At 36.4% G+C, this 21,277-nt stretch overlaps 1 long non-coding RNA gene across 2 annotated transcripts; it reads left to right on the forward strand.

The window, feature by feature from the left end:
- The first annotated feature begins 167 nt into the window (after nucleotides 1-167).
- On the forward strand, nucleotides 168-19,863 carry LOC146766921 (uncharacterized). 2 transcript variants are annotated; one of them, XR_014956760.1, is made up of 5 exons: nucleotides 168-292; nucleotides 1,394-1,481; nucleotides 9,366-9,484; nucleotides 10,002-10,097; nucleotides 16,415-19,863. It is a non-coding gene; the product is annotated as an uncharacterized LOC146766921 (long non-coding RNA). The 2 variants fall into 2 exon arrangements; XR_014956761.1 differs by having other exon boundaries at nucleotides 9,366-9,449.
- The last annotated feature ends 1,414 nt before the right edge of the window (nucleotides 19,864-21,277 follow it).

The following is a 21,277-nucleotide window of genomic DNA, read 5'->3' on the forward strand; positions in this document are numbered from 1 at the left end:
GCACCGCCCCGGCACCGCCCCGGCACCGCCTGCCCGCGGCTCCCTCGGGAGAGACCCGGCAGGGGGCGTCGCACGTGCGCCCGCCCCGCGATGACGTCACGAGGCCGTTGAAAGGGCGGCGGCGGGAAGCGCGCGGGGCCGTGAGGGAGCAGGTGCGCGCGCGCCGCCCTGAGCCCGTGGCTCCTGAGGCAGCCGTGGCGAGCGGCCGCGGCCTGCGCGGCTGTAGAACTTTGAGCACTAGCTAGGAGGGCTCCAGCGCTTCACGTGGAGCCGTTTATTTCCAAACCGGAAGGTACCTGTCTCCTAAAAGTGCTGGTTGTATTAAAAAACATACAAAAGGTAGCTTTGGCATATTGGCTTTGGTTAAACTAGTTCTGCTGCATTGGAAGAAAAGCTTCCACGTGTACTGGTGAGAACTCCGTATTTTACATGGCAAACGAAGCAAGGAAACAGAGCCTATAGGTTATTTCTAAGCATTCAACGTTCCCTTTTCTAGAATTTTGATATCTCACATATTCTTCATTTTATTCTTCCCTTTTCTAGAATTTTGATATCTCACATATTCTTCATTTTATTCTATCTTCTTAATCTACTTTAAGACACTTGTATGCAAACCTAGAAAACTACTGAATACCAAGCCTGTCTCCTGTCAGCTGAGGAGTTCAAGAAAGGAGAATTAATGAAACACTAATTGCTTAATCAAGTAATCAAACTACTAACTGGTTTCTTGTTGGAAAATTCAACAAGGAAATATGGTGGCATTAAGGTTATTTGTTAGCGTAGCAAGCTAGAAACATGCAAAATACTTGAGAGTGGCTTATTCACGTTTGTAGAAATAGCAGAGAACGATTAAAAAGTTTGGTGATTTAAGTTTCATAGGTTTTTTATTAAAACAGCTTTTTTTTTTTCTTAATCTTAACTCCACTAACATTTTGCATGAACGTTAGGTTTGATAAAGTTACAGCTTTTTTCGCGAAGACCAGGAAAAATCCAAATTTTGGTGGCCAGAAGATGGCGCTGTGCGGCGCGATTTGAAAAGTCCGTATCCGCGCCGGTAAAAACATTCAGGTGTTCGCTTCGGACTTTTCCCAAGCACGTCCTCTTTCTCCTGGCTTGAATTTTGGAGATATCGTTGTACAATGTGTTCTAGATCGTTTTTTCCTCTGTGAGCAAGCCCTAAGGCTATTTTTCGAGTGGAAGTTTTCACAGTGCCTCTGTTAATGGTGCAAAATTATTTAGGAAAAAAATCTCTAGCTCCTTCATTTAATTGTTTATTTCAGTTCATGACGCAGGCAGATTTTCACAGTCCAGTTTTGAGCAATTCAGGTCAATGCTGACACAAAAACTTAATTAGGTGGACTAATGAAACATTCTCACTTCTGTTCCCTACTAGGTACTCTACTGAAGAAATACTAGATAAGATCTACAAAATGTATATGCATAAGAAGAAACTAGTGCTCTGCTTTTCTCATAGGAAGCAGGTAATTTTTAAATAGAGGAAAATGTCTGTGCTCTGAAAATCTGTATATTTGGACCTTGATTGCTAAAGTTTGTTTGCACAGACACAGCTCTATTACGATTATTGATACCTGATGAAAAAAGCAGGGATCCACTGGAAAGAAGTGGTCAGGCAAAAGAAAGTTTTCAATTTAGTAATTATTGTTGAGAAACAGGAATAATTACTGTCAGAACGATGAAGAAAAATCGGTACTCTTCTCCTGTGGGCTGTATTCTCTCCAGTGGTTTCTGCAGATGAGAGATTAGCTTGCCCAGTAGGGTTTACAGGCATTATTCACATTGTGGGGACAGTTACAGTAACCAAAGGCGATGCTGGTACTTCTGCCCAGAAATACTTAACCTTAGTGTGTTTGTGATGCAACTGGGACCAAGTAATTAAAGCTAATACATAAGGTTGTAGACAGGCTTTCATCTTCATCCAAAATGCTCCATGAGCTTTATGGAAGAGTATGGAAATTAGTCCGTATCTTAGTCAGAATTCAGACACACACCATGACTAAAACTGGGGAATGGACTTTCTTTTGATTATAGGAAATAATGGTGTACATGATCTGTTTTCCCCACTTGAAATAGAAAGCACCAATTTATTCCTACTCTCAAAGAGATCCAAGAAATCTTCTGTGATATATTATAAATTTTAATGGTGACTGCTCTAAGTTTGCTTACAATCTTTGTCATGTGACTGTTGCAATATGCAAGTAGATTCAGTAACTGAGTGCATTAATCCTTACACATATCACCCAATGGAAGCACAAAATACTGTATTTTTGAGAGGCCTTGTTAGCCGTCATGTTTGTCCTTTTCTCTGTGGGGCTTCATGTCTCCATTCTTCTATTTACTAATTCTTTGCTTGCTATGCTCTCTATTATTGGAAAAGGAAAGACCTTTTCTTTTTACATGCTGCTTCTTTTATGCATCTGCTCTTCTTTCCACACAGCAGCCCTCACAGTTTTCATACACAAGATCAGTCACAAGCTGACCTCTGAGTTGCCAGTAGAACAGCCTGTCCAGCATGTGCAGTTCACTGCTCATTTTTCCCTCCTGTAGGTAGGACAGGAAAGTGAAATGTATAGCATCTTTTCAGATTTTGTGGATGTTTGCTCATACATCTCAGGGGGTTTGGCAGAAAGAATGTGTGTTATGGTTGATTAGCAGTGATGAGAGACACCCATATAAAAGCTAATTCCTCTGGAGAGAACTAATGGCTTATTCACCTCTTCCGAGACTGAGTTCCCATACAGACCCTTGGGGCTGCCTGCAGGGTGGTTAATTCTGTTAACCTGTTGGAGGCAGACAAATCTGCAGTTTCTGAGCAGGAAGGATACACAGCAGAAGTTGGTTTTACTATATGCAAAGCACTTTTTCTGAAATTGGCTATGTTCCATTGCCTTTATAGCATGTATGCTAATCCTGATCTTCCATTCACGGCATATATAAACAGCATAGAATATAATTCAGGCTGTATACATTTTTTTAGACCAAGAAAACAACCTGTAGTTTGTTTTAGTCATAGCACTTAAATGACAGCATTTTAATAGGTGTTTCACCAAAAGTCTAGGTGAAGAACAACTATCTGCTGATGTGATAGCTTTAGCCAAGTATTTAAGGTATTTGAATTTCTATGTCTTCATACATAGGAGATGTAATATTTCAGAAGAACATGCTATAGAAAAACATGCTTCCTGTCCAACTAATGTGCAGCGTATATGTACACATATTTGAATATCTGTGTATTATATTTTAGTTTCCTTTCAAACATTTTTCAATGCATATGTGTTGAAATTGCTAGTTTGCATTTTGGCAGAGGATCGGAATAGCTGTGAAAGCACCTGTTAATAGTGATGGGAAACTCCTTAGCAGTTGATATCCACCTGTGTCTTTCACTACAGAGAGAAAGTGCCAGGCCTGGCTTGTCGTTCTTTCAGGTACAATAACACTTTCAGGACTGAGATACCTGCATCTGTGGTGAAGTGTGCACAGAGGAATTCTCAGTGGCTGCACAGTGATGAATGCCTAGGTCTTGGCTTGTAGTTCTATTAATGGCAACAGTTCAAATGAAATTACAGCTATTATGCTGCATTGTATGTAATAAACAGTTTACTTCTGCTGAAATTCCTACTGACAGCTCTGGCTGCCAGCATCCATCTTTTGTGTGGGTATAAGATATTCTGGAGATCATAGCGCAGAATAAATCACTCTCTGGGCAATTTACTGAGTTGTATGAAAGTGAGAATAAAAGAATAATTTACTTCTCAGCATGAGAAGTAAATCCATGTTTCTTTTATGTCAGCTGTGTGGAGAAGCTGCTGAAAAATAGGATATAGGATCTCAGCTTTTTTAGTACTAAAAAAATCAGAGTGTATAAAGTATTTGGAAATACTGTGCTGTTTAAAACACCTTTTTCTCTTTTCTGTTTCCCTGTGGAAATTTGTTTTGTTTAATCTTGATTCTATCTACCTTTCTAATACTTTTCTATCAGTCATTTTCAATACTCTGTTGGCTGCTGTAAGTGAAGAGTAGAACTTGCAGAGCAAGTAATGTGGAAAGGTTAGGAAAATTGAGGAATTACTAGATTAGGATTATTCAAATTAATGCCTCTACTGAATGAAAGCTGGGGGAATTCAGCTTTTATACAACATGTTTGAACATAATAGGCTGAAAGTTCAGTATGGTAACTCTGTGTGCAGAGTCACACTGGACCCTGTCTCTGTCCTGCTCCGGTGCTCAGAAGATACAGTGTGCAGAAAGAACTGGAATTACTTTAATAGAAAAATTATGAGCAAAGGGCAGGAGTCCCTAAAAAAATATTGGTAGTTCTGCTGTTCATGACAAGATGAACAATGACAAGTTTCTGTGCTTTGGAGTTTATCGAAGTGTACAAAAAACTTGGGATTTAAGGAAGCTCTGTGATGCCTGGTGTAAATCAATATAAATTAGGAAATCTGTTTGAGATTTAAAAGAATGCACAGTGGACCAAGAAGTGTAATAAAAGGGGATTTTTTTGTTTAAAGAATTGGACAAAGCTCAGTCCCCTAATCATTTCTGCAGTCTGAGGTTTGGCAGTGAAATTTTGGCATGTGTGTGCTTGTATCCCAATTTCCCTTCTTTCTTCTTTTCCTTAGAATATTCTGGGTTTGTAGATGGGTATATTGCAATGCAGTCAACATGAGCCTAACTTCTGCCATTCCTTTTTTTTAACTTGGACTGCCACATGCACAGAAATAAGGTCAGAATTTGGCTGAAGTCAGTATCCTTGCACCATGGGTTTCTGGAATTTATACTGTATCCAGTTTAGCTTTTCCTTCCAAAAATGGTTTGAGATGATGCTTTCATGTACCTTGCACAAATAGTAGGCAAGTAGGTTCTCAACTTGAAATTACTTGTTTGTTAGAGAACAGTATTTTCTTAGAAGAGTACTGCATAAGCTCAGGACTCTGTGCTAGCTCATTTGTTTATGGGATGCTGATCTAAAAAAAATATTACTCAAATAGAATATGTTTATATGAAACAAAGGACAGACTTAGCCATATGATACCCAGTGGATACAGATTCTACAGCTTCCAGTTATATTCTCCCATATGTAATGACAATGGAAAGTATGTGACAGGCAATGTTTGTTACTTTATAGTATCAGGGAATTCTTCATTGATCTTAATGCAAATAATCCTGTCACGGTCAGTGCTTCTGTGGATGAGGAATATCCCTTTTACTTGTAGATAGACTTGGAAGATTTTAGCACATGTAATACATATAAGGCTGTAAGAAAAAGTATCGCTAACTTAAATTATTTCTAATTGAAGCATTGAAGCACCTTCTTTTGTTCAGCTTTATCAAAATACTTATTTTTATATGCAGGCAGAAAATTATATATGTGCTTGTGCAATATGGTGAATTGAAATTTTTGCTATTTACTGCACACTAGAAATCTCAAATTTTTATTCCTCTAGAGCACAAAAGTTGTCAGGTGGCAGTGGTAAGTACATATCCAGATGATGCCTTTAACAATCTGTTTTAAGTACAGAAATTCCTTTTGATTTTTTAAGAATGTATCTATTTTTTTTTTAAAATATTCCTATGGAGTTTTAATATTCCTCTTGTCCCAGAAGGAACTTCTGTGATTAGAAGGTGAGGCTTATTTCCCACTTGTCTTATGCACAGGAAGCTACAATTAAATAAAAGGAAATACTTATTTACTGTAAAGGTGGTGAAACACTGGGCCAGGTCTCCATAATTGGAGATATTCAGATATCCTGAGCCATCTGCCCAAGCTGAACCTGCTATCAGAAGGTGACTTGGTCCAGATGTCTCAGAATGTCTCTTCCAGCTTCAGCCATTCTGTAATTCTCTAATTCATCTCAACCAAGCACATGTGAAAGCTAAGACTGAAAAGCATATTGCAGGCCTTGTTGACCTGAAGCAAAATCTTCTCTAATCTTCTTACTTGTTGTTCTAAGGCCTTGTGATGTACATGCAGAATGATGTTTTGTTCTATTAGGAGGTTCCTGTAACTTCACTCAGCTGCATTTGGAATAAAAGTCCATCTTCAGAATTTCCAGTGACATTCAGCGTTTCTAACTGATATAGATTTGCCCTTTTGTGCTTTTCTGAGAAAGAGCCAAATAAACCCACAAATCAAACAAACATTAAAAAAATCCAATATCACCAAACCAAAAAAAACCCCAAAGAAACAAAAACTCTCCTTAACTGATTATCAATATTTACTTGGTGCTACCTTGGGAAAACTTGTTTGTGTTAAATCTACCAGTGGAAGCAATGTGACTGATTGCAATATGAATTGACAAATTTTGGCAGGATGCTTTGGCAGAAGTGGCTGCTGAAAACCCCCACACAGTGGAGACAATAACAGGGTGGATGTTTTCTGCCTACCTGGGTTGTGGTTTTTCAAAGCCTCTACTTTGGCTGTGTTTGGCCTTGTATGGTCTTAAAAGTTCAGAAAAATAATTGCCAGGATTTTTGTTTTGTGCATATCTCTGAAAAAAGACTAAGCTGTAGGATGGTTTTATACAGCAGTAGCAAACTACAGAACTCTTCAATAGGAACAGGTGAGAGGACAATTTCATATAGTCCTACTATAGCCACTTGCAACAGACAGCTGAAATCCATGGATCCTCAGTGAAAAAAACATACCTTCAGATACTGATTTAGAGCCAGAGATCATTTTGGAAGACTGTATAATAAATGGATGCCTCAGTTTAGTGTGAAATTCTTTAAACTGCAGACAGTTTTCATTGTGTCCCTTATTGAAGTTAAGAAGCCTCAATTCTGTGATGTGTTTTTTTAAGATAGGAATTCTTAAACCTGAGTTAATAAATAAAGCTATAAATGCATCTAAGTTCCTGGACCATTTAGTACCAATTTAGTTAACCTGAAAAATGCTTGAGGAAAATAAGCAACAAGGGTACTGAACTATATTTCTCCCTTTTAATAAAACAAGAATTCCCATGTCCTTTAAAAATATATCCTCTCAAAAATTTAGTTTTTATTGAGAATTGTCAGTGTTTGGATCCATTTTAAGAAATGTTATACATAAATAACTTTCTGAGAGGAGAATACATTATTTTCTTCTGTAATCACTGCTTTTAATTTTCTTAATGCACTTTTCACTGTTGCTTTGTCTGAATGCATTTTATTTTTGTTCCTCTAGGCAGAATTCTGCCACAAGCATTTTTAAATCAGACATTAATAGCATAGTTCACAGTTGTTACTGCCAGTGCTCAAACACAAATACTGCATTTGTGTTTGGAGGAAAAAGCAAACATCAGATCTTAATTATGTGCATTTGTGCTTCTGTGCTTAAGCAAGCTGGCATAAGGAGTTTACATCACTATCAGTTAACTGTAGTCTGTAGCTATCAGGATCACCAGCTGGATGGTTTGCAGTGGTGGGGGGATTTGTCCTATTTTTTTTCCTGTTTTTAAATGACAGGATTGCCAGGGAAACTTGAAGCTTTGTGTTTACTTTATCCATAAGGAAATTAGTAGTACTTCAGTACTGAATGACTAATGAAAATAATTCTATTTATTTGCAGACTGTTTTCAAACAGTTTTTGGGTTTCTCTGTGGGATTTATTAGGAGTGAGTAGGCCAAGCATTAGAGCAGAGATCAGAATTGTATCAATCTGTAATATAGTCTCTTGTGTTTTTCATGAACAGACAAATGATGAGTGAATTGTCAGTCCTTTGCAGCATGCATTAAGTTTGTCTGTCACTATAGGACTCTCCTCCTGGCATTTTTAGGCACATTTCTAGTGATGAACTTTAAAACTTGAAAAGTGTACTTTAGTCATTCAGGCTTTGGATTGCTGGTCAGTTATTAAAACCATTATTGTTGCTCATCAGTCTTTGATAGATCACTAGAATCACATAATAATTATTTCTATTTTGTAAGGTGTGGGAGGTGCTGAATGTCAACATAAGTAAACTGTCTTATAAAGACATTTATTCTTTGCAAAGCAATAGAAACACAATATTTATATGCTGAAAAAGATAAGTTACACAAAAGGTTCTATTGTAGATCTCAGCCGGATGGCATTTGTAGAAAAATAACAGAATTGGGTCTTGTAAGAGTTAAGTGCCGGGGAGTGCTTAGAGAACCTCCAACAAGGACCTCTGATCAAACCACTGCTCAGAACAAAAGAAATATCAGCTAAACCTAGGAAGGATTGCCTGCCATGCAGGACCACAGGCCTTTATCAATAGAATTCTGGCAAATAAATCAGGAATCTGTTACTTGAGGTTACAAGTATATTAAATTGTACCACTGAACAAATTAAAACTTCAGTGTATGCTTTTGGGTCTACATAATGCCACTTTGTCATTTTAAAATCTGATCTTCTAATGTACTAGTATTTTCGTTTGGATTGATACTGTAAACAGTTGAAAATATTTTAAATTTTTTATATATTTAACTAAGAATATGAATTTGATGTAGTTGGCAGTGAACAGCAGAACATTTAAATTGGTTGACTTATCCTGCTTTTCTTATAAATAGGAGTCAGCATTTATTCTTTCAGTTAGAAGCTTGATTATAATCTGGAGACTCTTGTTAAATGCTTGCTAAAAGGAATGTTACAAGCAAGATGTTTTCATTTTGTGTGCAGCTAGGAAAGTTTTGTTAAACGTGCTGTTGTCCCAAAGCCATAGGAATAGTTGGGGTTTTGTTCTGCAGAGTGAAGTCGAGTCCAGCAGACTGAACTTTTAACATCTTATTCTTGAGCAACAGGCATTGGTGACTTGGAGAGAGAAGTGCTCATTAATTGTATTTCAAAATTTTGGAGCTAGAATCTTGAATATGGATTCAGTTTTGATCATTCTAAAATACAATGATACATAAATTTTATTGTTCTTGCCCGAAGAAAAGTATATGCCAATCATTATTTGCTGCTGAAAGGAATTTGTGTAGTTATCTCTAAGGCTCCATTTTTGAGTAGTGGAAAGTTTAGTCTTTCTGAAATCAGCTCATTTTTCTTGCTCTTTCATGCGGAACACACAACAGGAAGGCCAAGAGGCCCATCTTTGGAACATGAATTATTATTTAGGTGTTACTTTGTAACATGGACAATGATGTGGGTGGATAAAAGGGGACTAATGAAGTACATCTTATCTGTTTTCAGTAAAGACTTTTGTATTTGTAAAAGGCCTTCATTTTTAGCAACTGCAATAAAGGAGTAGAAAAGGTAGCAAAGGAAAAGAAATTAAGCATATACATATTGGATAGTTGTGATTAAGAAGTCACCTGGAGACAAGGAACTTACACTGACTACGTATGAAGACTGAATATTTTTTATACTGTGCTCTTGAAAATACCTCCCATGTGTCTGTTCTCAGTCAGCAGAGGTGGATTTTAAAGAATTGGCCCCTGACCATGGAAAGAAGACTGGATGGCACTAGTTGGAATCACTCTGAAGGACTGTAAGCTTTGTGTGCCTTATAATGAAATGCACTAGGTAATTTTACAAACAGGAGAGCAATTTCCATCTCACTTTATAAGATGCATGTATGTGTAATCATATGTCTTAAACATATGGATTTTAAATCTTGGCATTGAAAGCTTTCCTTTATTGAATTGTGAGGTGTATGAACATAAATAGTCCTAAATTGCTGTGTTCGTGGAAGCACAAATGAACAGTGTGAATCTAGAATAATTTAATGTTAATTACTGTGTTTTATTTGAATGGTTTAATTAGGGAATGGTGTCACATATTGCCATAGAATATCACAATTTACCTGCCCCCATCTGACAATCTTTTGGCTTTAGTAAGAAAGGAAAACATAGTCCTTTTTGGAATGGCTTTGAAGATGAGATGAAAATCTTATTTAAAGATGGATAAAATTAATATATCCTTTTGGAAATTCACACAATGAAGTTAACTGACCTTCTCAAGATAGATTAGCAAAGTGTGTCAGTAGTCAAGAGCATTTAAATTCCTGACTGTGTCCCTCTTTTTAAATCATTCTTTCCAGATCAGTCTACAGAATGCTGCTATCACCAGTGACTGAGGCAGTCAGCAGAACTGAATTACTGGGTAGATGTTTTTTCCTACAATGAGCTTTCTTCTTGTAAGTAATCTACCTCCTTAGAGTTTTCTGGCTTTTTTTTTTTTTTTTTTTTTTTTTTCTGAGAGGAAGAGGAATGGGGTAGACAAAAAGGGTGGCAAGTTAAATCTGAAAGAAAATTGTTGCATTTTTTATTGATACTTCAGAAGGAAATGGACATCACTGCAAGTTAACAAAAGGGAAATGTATGTATATTAAAAGGATTTTTTTTATTGTTTTTGACAGGAATAGAGTGCCTTGACTAACCATAATTGGTTTAATGTCTTGGAATTTGGGTCAGTGGCCAGGAAGAATTCTTACAAAAGATTTGTAAGAAATGTAATATTTTTTCTAGGTGTCAAATAAGCTCCATTGCTGATTTACTTTGTGGGATGCAAGGTTGTCAGTCTGTGCCTTAAATCCATGCTTTTTGGAGGTGTTTCTAAACCTTTGTTAGTTACAGTTAGTGTAGCAGTGCTGAATTCTTTGCTGCACAGCAAATTCAAGTTGCCGTCTAAAAATTAAGCTTTGAATTCTGGATGAATATCTGTGCAAGTAGGCCTTGTATGACCTGAAGTTCTTTCAAAAGATCTTATTTGCCCAAAATTACATGCAATAATATGGTTTTGCTTTAGGGACTCTGTGCCGTGTTGCTGTCATTTAGCTATTGCAGGAGATGTTCTTGAATTTACTGCTGAAAAACATTTGTTATAAATAATCCTGTGGTTTGTAGACCTCTAAGCCAGAGAGGGATTACAATTAGTCAGGTGAACCGGATGATGTATTAGCAAGGATACAATGACCCAAATTACATTTTCTATTGAACTACTGTCAAGGATTACTGTTTTCATCTGTACAGCAAACTTCAGACTGATTCAGATTCCAGTACAAAAATGCTATTTGCAGCATGGCTGGGAATTCTGATGACTTTTCCTTTGAGTACCTGTTATGCTTTTTAGTACTCCTGCTATTGATTAGTTTCTTTTGGTTGTGAATGTTTAACCTATTTTTGTGTACTTGTTATATGTATTTTGATGTTAAACACATCCCTTTGCAGCTACTTTTTAGCAAGCATTCAGCAGACAAGCACCAAGTGGAGTTAGTCCTTGTAACTGCCATGTAGCAAACCTCCCAGCATACCTTGGTGTCTGGCAAAGTTGGTGCATGCCAAGGCACAGGCCCAGAATTCATTGATCCCACTCATACTGATCTCCATGATGCTGTACCTCATGTGGGCTACTCCAATTCCTTACCATTTCACAACAGTTGAGCTTACCTGCTTCAGTATTGTTTCTGTGCCACCGGTACTAACTCAATTTTGTTTTTTATATACTTGTCTGGGTGTTTGAAATAAGAACCAAATAAAGGCTAAAGTAAGAGGCATGTTTACTAAGCTGATTTTGACTTGCAGTTTGCTTTTGTTTTGTCAGATCTGATGCAAGTATTTTTCCTGAAGTCCATTCTGTTTAAATGTAGCCATTACTCATATTTTCCACTGTAAACTTGGATAGTTATTATGGAACAAGCCACAGAAAATGTGGGTTTCATGACAAAATTGTAGACCAAGAATTTTGAAGTTTAGAAGTCATCTTGAGTGCTTAACTAGCATTAATTGAGGAGCCAGATTTCCAAATATTACTCTATTGTCTGGTAACTCAGGCATTTCTCATACAACATTATATATTTGCTCCAAAACTGATCTGTGAAAAAGCATCTGAAAAATTGAAAAGCTAGGGTTGTAAAATGGATCTAAGTCATGGACTTGAAGTTTTACTTAGAATTCAAAACTCATTGAGGCAAATATAATCTTCTCAGGACAAATAAACCTCTTACTGAAATAATGCTTTTTAGAAAAGCACTGCCTTGAACAATATTATGCAGCTTCATGTACTTCATGGGTTTCATCTCTATGTGTTTAATAGTTAACAAGCTAACACAGATGAGCAAAGGCTGATATGTGCTTTTTGACAACTTGGGATGAAGTGAGTGAAAATCAGCGTAATTCATATGAACAGCTTACAGGGAGACTTTGAGTATTGTCATAGCTGTTACCACTTGGCTGATCTCAAGAGTTAGATCACCCTAACTTCAAGGGCTGGATGCATTTTGTGTCAGACATTCCTATTCTAGAAGTAACGTGCAGGTTACTTGTGTTCTCAGAGGAAATGAAGTTAGTGTTAGGGAAGAGCAGAGGAGTTTTTGTTTATTATATTTGATGTACAGCTCCTAAATTTCCAATAATACAATTTGTTAAAGGACTGGTCCCTTCTGGTAGTGCTACATTTTCTGAATCTTTATTTCATTCATAAAAGTTGTCTTGTTTGCAGGTCATGTTAATTTCAATCATTTTTTCAGTTTATACTTGGAGCATGGATCTCTTAATTGGTTATTAATCTCTTCTAAAACTAACCTGACCAGAAGCATAATTTGTTGCTGTGATCTCCTGAGCACTTAAGCTTTTCTGCCTCTTCAGTAAGGGAAGCAGAACCTGGCTTTTACCCTCTTATTCCCTAGCTTAATCAAATATACAAAGAAAAGCGAAGGAAGTGGTTACACTCACCCTAAGTGTGTGCTGTTAACTGCTCCAGTACTTTCCCCTGTACTCTGGCCTGTGTGGTTTTCTTTAAAACTGCATTGTCAGAGTTTGATTCATCTAAATTGCTGCTATTTTTTGCAGTTTCTACTGCAGGATGTGGTTCCTTAGCAATACCTAAGTTAAAGCTGGTATAGTCCTGTGCTCCTATTTCCATTATTTTACTCTTTCCTGCCAGTGCTTCTGACATTTGTGTGATTAAGGCCTCATTCTGCTCAAGATTAGTCACTCTTTTATTGGTTAGTTTTCTCCATTAAAATTGAGTATGTTTCTTGGGATGGTGAAATGTGTGGGGCAGCAGCAGTTGAGATTAAACTGCTCTGGGACCTCTCACTGAGAACCCACTGCTGTTATAGCCATGGGAGGGTCTGTTGCAGGATGGTATGGCTCAAACATTAGAAGATTTATAACAGCCTCTTTAACTTTCACTGAAAAGGACTCTATTAAATTTGTACTGAGTAATTTGGACCTCCCAAATTTTGCTCAAAGAGGACTAAAAAGAATAATATTCAAGATACACAGATGGCAAAGCTGCATTTTGGAGAAAGGAATTTAGCTGTTCCCTCTTGCCAGATTGTGAGAAATTCGCTTTCTATAGCTTAATATTCAGAACTGTTAATCAAATAGCTGTGGGCATTTGTTTGTGGTAGGTATTTTGCACATGGGCATTTGCATGCAATTGAGAACTCAGATTCCGAGCTGATATTTTTTGACTGGGTGTTTTGGTCACTCAGTGTATTTCCTTTCTCAGACTGAATGACTTTCATTTATTTTAAAGATTAAAGTTTCCTCAGTAGATGTTTGGTTATTAAATGATCTAGAAATAATTCTTTATACTTATACAATTCCCTGTTAATCACTTGCTGAAAATTGAAATTACTGCTAAGTATCTACAAGCAATAGCCATGACTGACAGTCTGAGACAAATTTGAGCAAATTTGTGGGTGAAAAATTAAAACAGATTTTCACTTGTCTCCACATTAAAGTGTGCTCTAGTACCACAGTGCATTTTTATGCAAAAATTTGTTTTTCTGTCCGTGGAACATCTGTGGATTATAATAATTTCATCTGAACCTTTCAGCTCAGCATTGATTTAAGATGAGAATATTACTGTTGTGGCATATGGTATAAATCTTGCTGTTATGCAGCGTGTTACATATATGCCTTGTGCATCGGCACATCTGCCGCTGATAATACCAAGCTTAGATATGAAAGGTGAGGAATCTCCCCAGCTCCTCCCGACTTCAGCTGGAGCTAACAGTACTCATGCTTTTTTAGACCACTGCAGGAAGGGCAGTGCCAAGCAAATCACCATTCTGTGTCTCACTGAAAGTCATCACTGTTTCACTGACTTCATAGACTTCAAAGTAAAGAAAATTTCAGTAAAGCATATAACAATGTACTGACTTAAAAAAGAAAATCTAAATTTATATACAGCTTTCAATTTGATATCAGTGGGATAAATAATTTCTAAAAAGGAAGAAGTACCAAAATGTATACACAATATTCTGCAGAAGCTGTAACTACAGGCCTAATTTTTTACCTGTCTTGCAGAAGGAATTTTGCACTATTTAGTAAATGTTTATAAACCAAAATTAAACTTTCAGTTTTATTATAACAGATGGATACATTCTCACATGTGTCTCCAAGCAGGAGAGAATGCAAGGTCTCCATCTTATGATGACCTTCCCAATGAAATCTGGTCATACAAGCCATTACTGTGACTCTTTGTTTGAGAACATAGGAAACTGCTGCCATCTTATTTTCTACCATACGTGCACGAAAGCAGACACTTGTTTTTGTATGGTATTTGATTTTGCTTTAAATTTTACTGTATTTTGATATTGAACTGTTTGTAGTAGTACTTGCAGGGCTAACATGGCTTAAAGCAAAAAACTTTGTGGTAAAAGGATCGCTGTGTATTCCCCATAAAATAGCACACTTCCATCTCCTTCAGGAAAGGGTTTTTTTTCTCATTTGTATCTTATCAGCACAGGATCAGATGCACCCAGCTTTGCAACTCTGCCTATTACTCTGATTTCTAATTTTGAGGTTTGTGGAGTAAGGAACAAAGAGATGAAAAGCACTGGGCACAGCCCTGTACTTTATGAAATCATTAGAATATTTCATGTGAATGAAGAGTTGGACCAAGAGTTGGAACAGTTTTGCAGATGTTAAAGGAAATGTAATGACAGTGTCTGAATTAAATATGGCTCTATTTGCTGTTGTTGTAGCAAGTTGTTTACCACATTGCACTGCAAACAATGCTTGAGCTTTATGGAAGAAATCAAGGGTTAAGGAACAAGAGGAATGCCAGTCATGTTTACATTCTATATACTGGTTACTTTGAGTACTACAGCCTGTGAGGGTAGTGCATCTAGCTTGAACTGCAAGAATTAAGCATTTTTCTAAGAGGAAGAAGTGGAAGAAGAGAAATATATGCCCAGCTTAAACATCTTATTTTAACACTGAATTGTAGCAAGAGGCTTGGTTATGATCAATCTTGTGTATAGGCACTCCTTTTATTGTTATTTAGTTTACAGGTCCTTCAGATTTTCTCTGCTGAATCTTTATTTTCTTTTGTAGATATTTAAGTCTCATCCACATGTTACTATGCATAATGGCATTGTAGAGCTGTTTCCAATGTTACAGTAGTGCAACTTGAATGATTTTTGCTTTACGGGTTTGTGCAGTGAGATCAGACCTGGGCCATTACTCAAAGTGTTGTTTCTCACTGTGCTGCCTGAATTCAGTACAGAATAAGATACTGCAAGTAGCTCTTTAGCATCTGTTTGGAGGGAGGTTCATCAATTTGCCTTCTTTGTTCTTCCATTCTATTTGCAGGTAAGCTTTGACAAAAGCATCTGAAACCCAATATAATTTACTTTTTGTGAAGGCTTTTTTTGGGTTTGTGACCTCCATTAGTTGTACCTTACAGAACAATGCTGGTAGCAGGGGTCTTGGAGTTAGTTTTTTGGTACAGTACTCTGTGGTTCTGGGAAGTGGAAGAATAGGTGAGGAGATAGCCCTCTAGACCAGAAACTTTGTATTTTAGAATTTTTTCTTAATTCCCAAAAAATATTAGTAAGAAATACCTTAAAGTTTTCAGTAGCAAGAGGAGTTTGGTTTTGTTTTTCTTTTAGAACAGATACTCTCCTTTATAATGAAAATTAATCCTTGCTTATGTTTTATTTAAAATAGGAGCCCATGGTCATGGATTTCATATAAAATTCCACATTTTAGGATTAAGCATTTAGACAAGTTCAGCAAGGATTCTTTGGTGTTTTCTTATTTAACTTTATACTTTGGCTTCTGTTTTGTCATCTGTGTTTTATTTACCTGTCCTTGTTCCACTTCTGTAATTGAATTGATTTCAATGCCTCCTCATTTATATCTTTGTAAATGAATTTTGGGACAGACTTTGAAATATTTTTGCATATGTTAGACTTCCTTAAGATTCTAAAAATTAGGGTTTGCTCTCATTTTGCTCATTCGTTATGTCTTTTCTGGAGCTGAGTAGCACTGAACACTTAACTAGGTATGTGGGAAGATGAGTAGCGTGCAACTTCAATGGCAACACAGACTGCAGTACGAAACCCTTGCTCGCTTTGTCAGTCATTTTATAAATTGGTTTGTAGAGCTATGTGAAACTGTAATTACTTTCAGCTTCTCAGCATTTAGTAAAACTAGCAAATGTCATTATTCTGGGGTCTCAGCATTTACGGAGCTGCCTCTCCTTTCGTTACAGCAAAAGGCGGCAGCTGGCACCTCATGTGTGAGTCGCACGGGTTTAGCAATCCTGCCTCTCCCTGTCTCCTTGCCACCTGCTGGCAAAAGGTGGAAGCCTGCAGCATGTGGAAATCAAACTTCCTGCTTTTACGGAGAGCCTCTCTCCTACTTACATGGGGTGCGGTGGACCGAGTCCTACCTCTTTCCCAGCAAATCTAGGCTCTTTGTCTCAAAGTATAGTACCGAATTTAAAATCAGCAAGGATTTCCAAAGGGATTCAAAGCTGTTAAGCCTCTAGCTTGAAAAAAAAAAAAAAAAAAGGTTTCCTACCTCTTTTCTCAATATCAGCTTAAAATGATTTTATGTTCTATGTTTGAGGGGTGAGTCTATTTGCTGAAATAGAGAGTAAGACTTATGGCTTTGTGAAATTTGCATGTATTAGAAGTAAATATAAAGTTTGCTTCTAACAACTTCAATGTGGTGCAGAAAAGTGGGCACATGAACTATTTTCTGTTAATTTTTTTAATATTATCACATGTAGAAAAGCATTGAAAGAGTTTCTGTGATTTGAAACAGACAACAGTGCTGTGTGTTGGATACTGTATGCTGAGTTTGGAAGTGGGTTTTTTAAAATGGCAACCACCATAATACTTTAATGCTCATAACTATTTCTAAACTATTCTTAAATGCAGCCTTCAGTTCACCTTCAGTTCTTTATAGAGTAGTAGTGAATTGGTTTCTTCACACAGTTGGAACAAGTTCTGTAAGTGTAGAATAACTGTTCGAATATATTGTGACATTAAAAAATATGTAAAAAAAGGATCATGTAATTTAAAAAACAAAAAACCACAAAATTTTACAAACATTAAGTTTTAACTGCTGTTGATACAGGAAAATAAGCTATATTATTTTATTAATCTATTTGCTATACTACATAACTAACACAGGCCTTATCACTTCCCTAAGGATGCTGTAACCAAGGCAGTTATAGGATATTCATTAGTGATTGCCAGTAGTAAATATATACTTATCTGATGCAATGTAAAAATAAAGCATGATGCAGCATCTCAACATTTTCCCATAAGCAGGGCTGCATTCTTTGAAATTTTTAATATAATGAGATGTATGGTGTAATATAAGTAGAACTTCTGCATTCATGTGTATGCATAAATACAAAGCATATGGGTATGTATACAAATATTCAAGCATACCTCCTTCAGTAAAAACTATTACTTCATCATATGCTCAAAAATGCTGCCTTTAGTTAATGCTGTTTTGCTGTTGGCTGTGTTGTGATGCTTAATTTTTAATGAAATTTAAATGTAAGTTACTTTATTCTTGGACTATCTCACATTGAATTCCTCAAGGAACTGTGCAAGGGCAACATTAGGTTTGCATTAGTGTTATTTTTCAGATCATGCACATTTTGCAGTCATTGAGAGTTCAAAGCCCATGGCACTTTAAAGAAGGTGGCCATTTAAATTGTAGACCTGAGAGCTTTTCAATTTTTAATGTTTGGTTTCTGACTAAAGATGCTGATATAATTTGAGCTATTGGATGGAACACAGTGAACTGCTCATGATGAAGTAGGCTTCACTGAGGTAACCTTGGCAGTGGGGCTGATGGGATTCATGCCAGTTAACCAGTCTAAGTATATGAATTGGAATCCCCAGTTGTGTGCTGAAACCTGGACATTGGCTTTGTATAATTGTGTCCAAGATCAGATAACTGGATAACAATTATCAGATAGACAGGTTTTCTAATTACAAACAATTACTGCCAGAAGGACATTCATTCTTCCAAAGTATATAGCCATGCTGTTAATCTGTTGCATTTGTTTGAACAAGGCTTTGGTGGCTTCTCAAAGTACTAAAAACATCTTCAGCCTGCAAAGTAACTTCGTAATTCTACAAACTGCTTAAGCTGACAAGAAGCAATGCTGCTGCTCAGAGGTAATTATACTGTCATTCCAACCATCTGATCATTCCAGTCATTTCTCTCTCCCTTGCTCTATTTCTACCAACTGTTTAGGCACGTAGTTCTCTCTGAACTGATTTACTATCTTTAGAAAGAGTGAACTGGCTGATCGTGGTATAAAAGGAGCTGGAGAATGTAAAGCTTGTAACATGAATGAGGAGTTGCTTTCATCATGTGAAAACAGTGATATGGCAAATTTTTGAGTCATTTGTGTAATCAACAACCTCCTAAGATTGTATGATGATAAAACAGTATTCATCATGCACTTGAGGAGACACTTATTAGATAAATCACCTTAAAATGAGTTTTCAGTAAATGCATACAATAACTGACAGTTCAGTTTAATGCTGCAACTATTTCGTTTTGATATAGCAGGTCAGAGCCCATTGAAGGCATGTGTTACACTCTGTCACCTTAATAATCTAGTGACTCCTCACCAGCAAAGTTAAATTTTTCTTGGTCTCTGAAAAGCGCAAAGGCAAATAGAAGTTCTGGTTTTTTCTTTGTATTTGCTGAGAGTGGGATGAAAACAAAGACACGTGGTATACTGCAAGCTTGTGCGATGCACTTTCATTGGCCATATTTTTCCAATATCCTTTTAAGTAATTAAAACTGGTATAACACAAATTAAATGACAAAACTGTCTAGTTCACTAGAGGCCACTGAATTGAATACCTGTTAAAGGAATAGCTCTGCTGTTCATTTTCACTGTGATTTGTTGGAGAATTTTGACTACTTTCATGCCAATATCAACCACTTATTGTGCTTTTTATGGGTGACAAGGCACTAAAACCCATCTTTAAATGTCTGAAACACTCTTGCAAGTCAGTCCAGTTTCAGCGTAAATTTGAAAAGTGAGCTGAAACCTTGCTCATTGTTGAGTTGTATCCCACATAATAAAGAAAATGCTACATTTCACAGAGAGAACAGTATGTAAAGATTAAAATCACATTGTAGAAAATTAACACTTGCATTTATTTGAATTGCTGTGCTCTGGTCATTTTTTGCACAAGAAAACTTGTGGGTTCGGACAAAACAGTTCAAAACCACCATGCTGGAGACTAAAAAATAATGAAAATACTGTCTTTAGTTTCAAATATGGATGAATAAGAAAGTATGTGGTAGTCTGAAAAGAAATAACTGTGATAGATTGAGAAGATAGACTCTTGTTTCCCATCTCTCATATTGAGAGGAATCTACTTAGTGTTAAGTGATGGTCTTAAAATGTATAATAGCAAATTTATAATTAAATCTTGGACTTGTTACATGGTACTGAACAACCTGAGTGTCAAAATCTGCAGCTCTTCTGTGGCTGCCAGAATTATTGTTCTATTGCAATGGGTAGGGGTACAAAGAAGAAATCCCTAGTTTTCAGGACATGAAAGGGATTTAAACTTTTACTGTAATCACCTTTTCCTGAAGTACTTTGAGTTCCAGCTACTACTAAACATAATTGCCTATCGCAAACATGTTTGAATTATTCCTGTGACAGTTACACATATAAATATCTCATTTTCTGGCTATGTGCTATTTCATTGCAATTGATTGACTTTTATCTCGACCCAAGCAATGAAAATAGTCTATAAAACTGCATTTTTTGTATTTGAAAATTCATATTTTTATTTATTTACATAATCTGATTTGACCCAATCCCATTCCTTCATAATTATGGACATGTGTGTGAATATACACTTACATTTGTTACATATCTTTGTGAGTATATGTAGTGTATATACATATTTATGTTAGTGTGTATTTATTTTCTTGGAAGTTATTAATGACTTGTTTATCATATCAAAGAGGAAATGAAGAGAGCATGTAATAGCTTTTTATATGGAGAAACTAGAAATGGAATAAATACCAAAGGGGAAAAGTTATTTCAACTGACAAAAAATGTTGGTAAAGAATAATATGGAGACAAGGAAGTTCTGTCAGGTACTTTGCAGAAGGCTACAAACTACCAGTAGAGTGAGGCTTTGGAATGGCATTGTTAGAGTAGTGGGAGAAAGGAAACCCTGCTAATTTGAGTTGAGGACTTGATGAATTCAAGTAGGATAAGATTAAATCAGCCATAGATTGAACCTGTAACTTAAAAGGTCCTCACCCCAGTCCCGTGGCCCTAAATTAATAGCTTCAAGTGCTTCAATATGATGTGGATGTAACATTAAATTCACATTACATTTTACTCTTATTGCTACTCTTAAATAAGTTGATGCAACATATTGAAGTGATAATTTCTCTTGAGAGAACTGCTAGAACCACTCTAAAACTCCTGTGCAAGTTGCCATAGCAATTAAATCAGAGTTCTATCGTATTCCTTTTTTAAGTCTTAATTTTATTTATGATTTAAAATAATAAGCCAGTATTTAATATTTATTCTCATTTTTCTGGCTTGTTAGAGAATAGATTCAGAAATTCTTGATTTATTGTGTTCCTTACTCTAAATGTGCTAAAATATAGCAACTTTTTAATTTGAACATAGTTTGGATTCTTTGTCTGCTTAGATTGCTGGACAGCTCAGGGCAGGGCCAATAATTTCCAAAGGTCTGTAACAATTTGGGGATCTTTTCCTGTACTTTTCACATTGTCCCTCAGCATGGCTCTATTTGGCAGCATTCTAAGCTGTATTTCTAATTTAAAATAATAATTGGCATGCCTTTTTTCACCCTTTACTGTTCATTCTAACAATTATGAACCTGGGAACAATTTGCTAACAAGGCTCTGCTTAGATCTTTACTTATTGTAGATTTTCCCATAGGCTACAAATTAGCACAGAAAAAAAAAAAAAAAAAAAAAAAAAAAAAAAAAACAACAACCACCCACAAACAAACTTCTCTCCTGGAATGATTTTAAATTATCTGAAAGACTGAGGGAGGGAAAAGGGAGAATGGTAATGTCTGTGTTC

This window comes from Lonchura striata, chromosome 7 (assembly GCF_050655825.1).
Source record: "Lonchura striata isolate lonStrDom1 chromosome 7, ASM5065582v1, whole genome shotgun sequence".
NCBI classification, from domain to species: Eukaryota; Metazoa; Chordata; class Aves; order Passeriformes; family Estrildidae; genus Lonchura; species Lonchura striata.